Genomic DNA, 10,091 nt, shown 5'->3' with positions numbered 1-10,091 from the left:
ACTTTGACAAATGACTGAGTTTTCTGGGATGTGTGGGACCAAGGAATAGCATGAGCAGAGAATTTAACTCAAAGACGCAGATTATTTCGTGAGGCAAGACAGGCAGAAAGTCTAGCAATTAGATTCGAAATAACACGAAGTGGATAGATTGTTTAAGAGTGTGAAAAGGGCATAAATACATGAATCCTTTTCAACAGAAGAAAACATAGAACGTGAAAACTATCCCAAGGCAGAGAAGCACACTGAATTCTACCTTTTTACTCAGAAAGCTTTCACTGGAAATGAATATGAATGAAAATATGAAACATAACTAAATACATATGAAACATAAAGAAGATACATTTGCTAAACTCACGCCATAGGAATCTCATGAACCAGAGCTGCAATCTTTCATTAATTCGCTGTCAAAATGTACAGTGAGTAACTGGGTTTATCTTCCACAGTTTCCCAGAAATTCCAACCCTTTACAAAATGACTCTCAATACAATAAACAATATTTTCCATGAGAAGGTCGATCAACCCAGGAAATGAAGAGCCAACCATCAGCAGTTACATTCAATTTGCTATGAGGACCAATTAGAAAAAAGAAAATATGAGCATAGATTTTGCGGCTAGCTGTTTGCCTTCATTTGGCCACTTGGATAGAAGCAAAAAATGATTTTTAAACTTTGCCTTTAATGCTGGGAAAAATGTATTATAAATGAGTGGGCCCACTTGGAGAAAATTTCGAATCGAAATTTCGCGAAGCGGGAACGATTTTGGCCTTTGGGTCTCTGTGTGCCGCGCCAAAAACTGTATGCGTCACGCTACTTTGGAGCTGGTTTTGAGGCACTTTCTGAAGTCAAAATTGATCCCAAGTGTTCTTGTTGGAAAGCCCTACCTATCTACTCTCCAAAACAAGTGGAATTTCTGAATTTGGTGCCCATTTGCCCCTCCAAAACTGCAATCTCGCAAGACTTCTTCCTGTGTGTCAAAATAGGGGCAGAGAGGTCATTTTTTGGGTGTTTTTGACCTCCTGAGGACTCAAAACTGGCCCAAACTTCTTGGCCATGCACCAACAGTCATGATTTTCCATGGAAAATCCAAAAATGCAAACCTTTTGTCATTTGGAGCTCCCTATTGTAAGCGCGCGCCAGGTGGTGCGGCGCACAGGGAGAAAAACCCTGTTTTTTGCACAAAAATTTCCAAAAACACCAAAAATGCCCCAGATTTCTTAAAATTTGGGCTGGAGCTTCCTTATCAAGTGTTATGTTGGGCCAAAGAGGCTTCGACCAATATCTGAATCGATCGAGCTCCCTTTGCCTCTTTTTCTTCTTGATTTCCTTCCTTAGTTTCGCCTTCAAATTCCTGATTCGGGCCTTGCACACTTTGTTTCGCGCCATGTAGTGGAAAGCCATGTGTCTCAGCAATGCATGGTCCTTGTCAGCCTTGTCTAGCAGCCTCTCTAAGTGCATGTTAACTCTCTCGAGATTGGCCTCCCGATCCTCATTAATCTCTTGCTCCAATGACGTGAGCTCAACTCTTCTCCTTTGTGCAGCTTGGCGATGCTCATGAATGTTTTGTAGCTCCATGATCGCTTGCTGATCCTCCAGCTGTTTGTTCCTCTACTCCAGATATTTCATGTTCCATTTGGCTCTTTCCAAATCAAGGGACAAGGCTTGAATCTCTGCTTGCTGCTCCTGGATGATCTCTTTAAGCTCCGTACTTGTCGGATCTGTATCTGTATCATCATCATGAAGGAGAACGAATTCGGTCTCTCGTTCACCTAATGGCTCACCTGAAGGCCCCTCATCCTGCATTGGCTCCTTGCCTTTGTCCTGTTCCTGTGATGCTGATGGAGGAAGCGAGGCCCCTTCCACCCCAGGTGGAGATAACACTCGCTTTGCCACTGCAAACAAACGTCTGGTGCCTTTCTGATATGTGATGAAAACTGGCACACTAGCAGTCTCATGGCGCTCATACCGATGAGAAGGTTCACCCTCATGCTTAACCTCTGTTACTCCCCGTGAAGCTCTGAAGAAATCACACAAAATGAAATCATCCCAAGTGATGCCCTGCAGTCCAAGCTGATTAACCACCAAAATCTTAATAAGAGCAAAATGATAGACATTGTTAAGTTGCTGCTGAGGTGTTTTGCGCTCTATAAAGGTGGTCATCCTCTCTATGTTCCGGCAAATGAAATACGGAATGTTCATCATCCGTACCCTGGTGAAATGCATGAGCAACCTGATGTGATAAGCATAAAGACGAGAGAATCGCCCCTTACTGTTGAAATATTTCATTATCAATCTCATTAGTGGAGCATATTCATCTTTCAGATACCGGAATGGGAACACTCTCTTGAGATGCCTTAAGAAACCGGTTTTGATGTATGGCTCATAATGCTGCCGGTCAATCTTCTTTTTCTTGTGCCATGGTTCACCAATGTTCAGTATACCGGTTGCCAATGAGACGGATTCTGGTGTAAGTGTGAAGGTGACACCAGCTAAGATAGCTTGATCCCCGTGCAAGTGCAGCACAAAAATGCAAGCCAACTCATGATGAAATTGTACACTTGCCACCTTTTGACAAAACTCAAAGCATGACTGATGCTGAAAACATGACATAGCAAGAGGGCAGGCCTGCAATTCTGTAAGGGTGGTCGGTTCCTCTCTAACATGTTTGCCACTTTTATGAGGCCTCCGAGGTGCCTGTTCTTCCAAGGGAGAGTCACTTTGGGTTTCCACCTCATAGTCCGATGAATGCTTAGATGCCATGACTGCTATACAAAATACCCTGAAGACAAGATGACTGCTGTGTATGAACTGTGCTTGAACTGCTCTTTTTTATGTGTTGAAATCTGCCACCAAGGGGAAAATGCAACAAGGGACTGTTAGGAAGGGGAATAATATGAAGGGATTAGGGACTATGAGGAGGAATTTTATTTAGGGAGTAGGGAGTTTAGGAGATTTTATATAGGGTAGGGTTTGGGGTGTTAGGAAAATTTATATGGGGTAGGGTTTGGGGTTTTACCTTTGACAAATGTGAGGAGGGGATAGGGAATAGGATTTTAGTAGCATTTTAGGATAGGGAGAAATGGAAAAAGTGGAATAGGGAAGAAGGGAATGAGGGCAAGAAGGAAAACTGAAATGGGGGAAGAACCTTGGCACCAACACAATGACTTTGTAACCCTAACAACATTTGCTTTGATGATTTTAAGTGGTAGGGTTTAAGAGTTTTTGTGCAACCATAAGCCGCCATTTACTATCATCATACTAACATAAAAATGGATGAAACACTGAGAGATTGATCCCACCTGGAAAATTCAAGGGATTGAAGGCGATTGGTTGCAAATTTTGAGCAAAATTGGGCTTCTGTGTATATGCGCCGTGCCAAGAACCTAGTGCGCCGCGCTCTCTGTGTGTGTCACGCCCGTTCAAATTAACACTGGACGGATATCCCCAGTGCGCCGTGAGCTCTATGTGCACCGCACTCCAATTCCTAACACAATCACGTCCCTTTCGAACTACTGTTTTCTCTTCAACCTCCAATTCGATTTTGCTATAAGATTTATGAATGTAACTTGACACAAATGATTTATATAACTTGGAGAAATATGTTGCAAGAGTTGGATTTGATTTTTTCTTCCTCCAAAACCCATTTTGTAATGTTTTCACTTTGACACTTTTTCACAATTAATACAACTCTGCTTTTCACACTTCCTTTTGATTTCTTTGACTAAAATGATGAAATTTTTTGGCGATTTTTTGCAGGGGTAGCCGACATGGAATTTGGCTAAGGAGACCAGGGCTGCGCTTGGAGAAATCCACTGAGAAACTTTTGAAATTTTTTACAAATGACAAACTGTTGACTTTTCTTCAAAACAGAGTTTTGAAGAACAGTCGTATTCTATCAACATGACGATGAAAATCTTTGAATCATAACTTTATAAGAGCCTCCCTCTAGCCTTGCTGGCTTTATTGGACATTGTTTGAAGACCTAATGACTAATCCCTAGACTTAATGACCGAAATGACTTTTGCCCATTAAAATATCAAACCTTGACTGTCATGGACTTCAATAAACGTTGATGAAAAGACCTAAGCCAACAGGTACAAGACATGAGGTGAATGAATCATAAGGCCCTTCGGTCAGGTTATGGCATGCCCCTTGCGGAATGCAGCTGAGTGAATGGAGCGAGACACCTAAAAATGAAATGCAGAAAGAGTTTTGATCTCTGATGGAGGACTGACAAGACCGACTCTAACACCATCCACGGATCGTGTGGCACAGGAGGATCAAACTTAGTCAACTGATACTAGAACAATGACACTCGTTCCAGGAAGAAGGTCACAAGTACTAATCTGAAGCCAAATTGCTTCAGATTTCCCGCCTTCGCCTTGGAAAACTGGCGCTTGATATTCATCTTCATGGCCTTTGCCCAGTTGAAGATCGTGGGAGTTGTGCAATCTATAGCGTAAAGGAACTTCGACTTATTAGTCTCATGTTCTGCCTGGGACCCCACCACTTTGTTGATGGTCAACAAAAGCACCCTCAATGTCAAATTCTGTACACTGGAAATCTCAATCTTCCTGCTTTTGGATTTCAAGGCCTCAGGACAATGCACGGAAAGTAGGGAAGATATGCTTGCCCCGAATGGATGTGACCCATACAAATTCACTGGCTCACCTCTGTGAGACAGCTTAGTGATGAAGTAAATGACTAAAGTTGTCAGCTCCAACTCTTGGTCCCTAATGACAAAAATCTCACGATTGATGTCCCAAAGGCTTATCAAATACCAAAGCAATTCAAGCTGGGCCCGCATCCCTGGTGTAAGGAAAAATTTGAGGAGCCCACAAGCCCTCAAAGCCTCTAGGAAATTTGGATCATTCATTGCCTGGGTGTCCACATCTTCATGTTCTCTTTCCTTCCAATCCACCATTTTCAGTGATTTCTCTCCTGCAAAAGCCATTTATTTGAGTCAATCATCAATTTTGGTACATAAAAATAAAATTTCAATGGTCAGTTCTTGAGAAAACTTTTTTTTACGCTATCCACAGTGTTGATGCACCTATTTTAGAAACAGTCGGACTGGTCGGTGTGGATGGCCATGTCGAAAACATTTCTCAAAAACCTCCCTAAAAATAAAAATAAAAATGGTTAAAAGCATAAATGAATAGCATGAAAATGGAGCTCAGGGCTTTGGTTGTTACCTAGAACTGATGGCTCGTCGATTGGCCTCCCGTATCTCCCACAATCCACTCTGGAAAAACTAGGGCAAAAGTGGGTAAAAGTCTTCACTGCAAAGGTAAAAAGGTAAATGGTAAAAATATATTTACTTTTCCCCTATTTATTCATTTTTTCGTGAAAATATAAGGTTTTGTAAATATTTTTGACCTATTTTTACTCAAGGACTCGATAATACGCTTTGTCTTGCTTGTGTAGTGATAGGTGATGGACGTTTCATGATGGTGATGAGTCATATTTCAACTCTTTTCTTGACTCATTAAACTCATATGAAAAGATAGCCGAGTAATTTTTCCCTTTTTGACTTATTAAAGAAAATAAATATGGGGGGTTCGCTTTTAGCTCTTTTCCGACCCTTTAAAAATGAAAAGATGGCCGAGCCCTTGTCATTTTGAACTTGTTAATGGATGTGAAATGTCATGTGCCCAGTATACGTTTACCCCTTTTTCAGGCTGGGAGGCACTATTTACGAAAAAGGTACTCCTTGACTGAAATGGTTAAGCGGTTCTCTCAAGTATTGTTTTCTACCTTTTCAGGCTTGAGAGACACAAATGTATGAAAAGGGACCATGTGGAGTTTTCTTTTATGTGTCTTTTTCAAACTCTCTAAACATGAAAAAGATACCGAGTTACACCTTTGTCAGACTCGTTAAACTATTAAACATCGGATTTTTCACCATGACGAACATGAGCTTCTCCTTCCTAGGGCTCATTAAACTTACTAGGTCGGATTCGTCTGAAGGATGAACTTACGGTGCAAGCATATGCTATCCCCTTCAAGCTTGCAATTAAAAAATAATTGGGGTACTCGCCTGAAATGGTTGGGGAAAAATTTGGAAATCTATTGAGTCATGTCGGCAGCTCACTCTTGAACATGACACTCTCTGCTTCGTGTCGGGTTGGTACATCCTCATTTACATCATTGACCTTCCAGGGTTTGGGCCGTTCATTTTTTCCTTCCATTTGATCTCTACCATGTGATCATGACCACCGATCTGATGGATCCAAAAGTTTCCAAACTTCCAGTTGTGTCGCCGATATGTTGAAGAGTTGTCCTTCTGCAGTTACACTTACCTCTGGTTCTCTGTATCATCCAAAATCATTTTGTATCCTCTCATCTCGTGTCGATGATGTGGGATTCATTATCACCCTCCTTCGACACGGTCACTTTCCGTCGACATCAACTCATTTTCCGGGAAGTTGACCGAGAGACTACCTTCCAGTACCTTAGAGCTTGCATGCCTCAATGGAAAGTTCTTCACACTCGATGACAAGTTCATATCATTGGATTTCGATTGAGTGATTTCGTGGATGTTCATCTTCAGTTCCTGTATTCACATTCCGTGAGTTGTGCTAATAGTACCTTGAGGGCCATTGTCATTATTGGTGGCTTCTCTCACACTTGTTAACAATTTACATTATTGACTAGTAATCAAGTGACTTTCTAGCATGTTCGACGTCAACACATCTATTCACATGTTAGAATCTGTACTTTGATCGGGTTGTGTTGGAGTGCAAGACCCTGGACTCAGATTACAAAAATTCTAGGTTGCGAAGTGGTGTGACATGGTTATGATGATATGCATGTCTCTTTCAGATGGCTGGCTGTGACCAGACCATGAGTTATCATATGTGATCCTTCTCATTATTGGATGGCTGCGACCATACCTTGGTTTCGTTATGATCCTCTTTGACGGATGGCTGCGCCCATACCTGGATCCATTTACATGATCATTCTCTGGATGGTTGCATCCATGCCATGATTCATGTATCATTTGACAGAGATATCAGTTTATGTATATGTATCTGTACTTTCTTGCAGGTTTTCTAATGGCAAACCAGTTCCCTGCACTAATTTATAAAGCATTTCATCCCTCACTCTGGTTCGGCCTTCACGCTTTAGGGGTCATCTGTTACGCAACATTTTGTCACTGTCCTTGCACTCCCCATTCCTTGATCCTGGAGGACCTCTACAGTGAACCCCACATGCTTTTCATTTATGAAGAAACTCCCATTATGTCCCTCTTCATGAGCAAAATATTTCCCTTTTTCACCATTTCCCCTAAAACTTATGTTTTGCCCAATTTACAAGGCTGACGCTAATGGCCTTTGTCTCCCCCATGCCGATGTACAGAGATTAGCACTATTCCCTATGCCGACCGATGCGACTGAGCTGTGTTCCAGTTGTGTCAGTCCTATTATGGAATTTTTTTTAAATTAGAGCTGAAGCTTCCATATCTAGAAGCTCTGTAACGGAAGTCTAGTAAATGGTTTGGCCGGATGGGGTCGAGGATGAAAGTTTGGGCTCCTTTCCCCTATAATTATGGAACTACCTCAAGGGATAAATCCTTCTTCCATGAGAAGAGGATCCATCTGTCGAGCGGATGAATCGTTCTTGCGGACAAGACCGATCTCCCTAGTATCTAATGATATCTAGCGACAAGCAAACCAAACAAATTCTATCTTTCTCTAAATATGTGATTTATAAATAAAGGTTACTAGGTGTTTTAGGCCTACCTCGAGTCCAGTGCTAGTTTTTGGAAGCCACGCTCCGTTTGTCCAAATGAGCTCCTTTGTAAAGAATCTGCAAACACAAATAGGCACACATATCAAATAACACCTGAAAAGCCAATATAATAAACCATATTTATCATGATGATCAAGGAATTCATGAAATAAACCATAGAAGACAATTTATTGAGAAAAATGAATCTGATTGTATTAAATTTAATCAAAGAAGAACTTTACAACCTTGGTGCCTTGATGTTGTACAAGCTCCTCCCAGGGTCTAGCAAGAATCTCCTCTACTTTGACAAGTTTCACTCTCTTCCCAAAGAAGCCAAAAGGTACGTAATCTCTCCTCTCAAGCTTAACTAGGAAGTCTCAATTCCAACAGCGTTTACCCTAAAAAATGTTTAGCTTTCAACCTCCCTAGCAACTATCCCAATGCCTTAATTTATAGTGCAAAGGAGGGAAGTTACTAGGTCCACCTTCAAAGCGATAGAGCCCTCCTTCAAAGGGATAAGCTCCTCTCATCAAGGGGTTAGCTCCTTTAGTTATGGGATGCATGAACCACCTAGGAGTGAACCATCCACGTCAAGATTCCTTCTAGAAGCGTCTAGAATTAACCCAGAGTGAGTTTTTAAGAATAAACTTGCACCTTTTTGACTTTCACAGGGGTCCGCACCCACTCTTTTAGAGACAGAGCGGGCAGGTCCGCAGGTAACATGACCAAGGGGTGTGAGACCACAGGTAATGGTAAGAGAAAGTGTGGAACCAGAGTTTTAAATATTTTCAAAGACTTTCTCTCATTTTTAAAGCTTGACATGAAGAGCTAAGGTTTGAGACTTGCAAAGAAGGATAGTATGAGTGGTGATAGACTCACACTGATTGTAGAAAGTCATGGTGACAATATTTTGTGTAACAGATTGCCCCCTAAAGTGCGAAGTCTGTAGTAGATGAGGATTTCATTTATCATCTAAGAAGAGTGAAGTACTTTATCATTTCGAGGATCATCTTGTGGAGAGCCTGGTTGGAACCTGTAAAAACATTCAATACAAAATATATATATGAGATCATATCATCACTGAGGTAGGCATTCCCATACTCAGATCAAAACTGACTAGAAAACTAACTAAACTACTCTGATATAGGAATGATCTTGCAATACATTACAAGTATAGACACATGTAGACACAATATGGATGCAACCATCTGTTTATGAATAGTCCACTGTATAATGAATACAAAATTCCTCGCAGCCTGGATGGTGAAAACTAGATCCAGGGTCTTGATTTCTACTTCCCGAAATAGTACAATTCTATCCATGTGAATGAATGTTTCGAAGTCGAACATGGTAGAAACCACTTGATTACCAGTCAATGATGTAAACTGTTAACAAGTGTGAGAGAAACCACCATTAATGTCAATGGCTCTCAAAGTACTCAGTACAATCCATGAAATGTGAATAGATGAGTTGATGTCGAACATGTCACGGAATCGTTTGATCGAAGGTCAATGATGCAACCTATCGTCGAAGGCGAGAAACCTACCATTGAGACATGCAGATCCCAAGGTACTGACGATTTCTAGATCATCTTTCTAGATAATGAGCTGAAGTCGATAGAAAGCGATCCGTCATAGGCAAGCCCACAACACGAAATCATAGATCAAGTTTGAAGAAATATAGTTGCAAGGACTGACTCAGGGATGGTCAAGATGGATGACATATATTTTGCAGATGAATGGTTTATTTGCACTGACCTCTTGAACACATAATGACGCAACAGATGGTTTGGTGACAATTGACCCAAAGCTAATACCCAGAAAGCGGCTAAAGACTTTCAATATGGTTTGATTAACTATTAGGCAAAGGATTTCCCAACCCAGGTGAATAAAAAGTGTCGTGTTCAAGAGTGGTTAAATGTTTTTCTGAGACACAAAGTATAACAAACAGGTTCATTCTCTCTTTTCCCCCACCATTTCTGGCAAGTAACTCTTTATTTTTGACAAGCTTAAGGAGGATAACATTTGCTTGATTATAAGCTCATCCTTCGGATGAGTCCAACTTAGTTTAAATTCGAACCCTAAGAAGGAGTGGTCCGTTCCTGTTTGTAATTGAACAGGTCCTTTACTGTTAAATTTAACAAGTCCAGTATAGGAGAAACTCGGCGTTTTTCAATTTTAGGGAGTCTGAAAAAACTTAAGAAAACTCCACGGTTGTCCTTTTTCGTAAATTTGTGTCTCCCAAGCCTGAAAAATTATAAAATAATAATTGAGAGAACCGCTTGACCATTACGATCAAGGAGTACTTTTCATAATTAGTGTCTTCAATCCGAAAAAGTAAAAAAGCGATCAATGACATGTC

Source organism: Pinus tabuliformis, chromosome 8 (assembly GCF_031772625.1).
Source record: "Pinus tabuliformis cultivar Carrire ecotype Pingquan chromosome 8, CPIR1, whole genome shotgun sequence".
Taxonomy (NCBI): Eukaryota; Viridiplantae; Streptophyta; class Pinopsida; order Pinales; family Pinaceae; genus Pinus; species Pinus tabuliformis.
The sequence above is the reverse complement of the archived record's forward strand: the minus strand, read 5'-3'. Positions refer to the sequence as shown.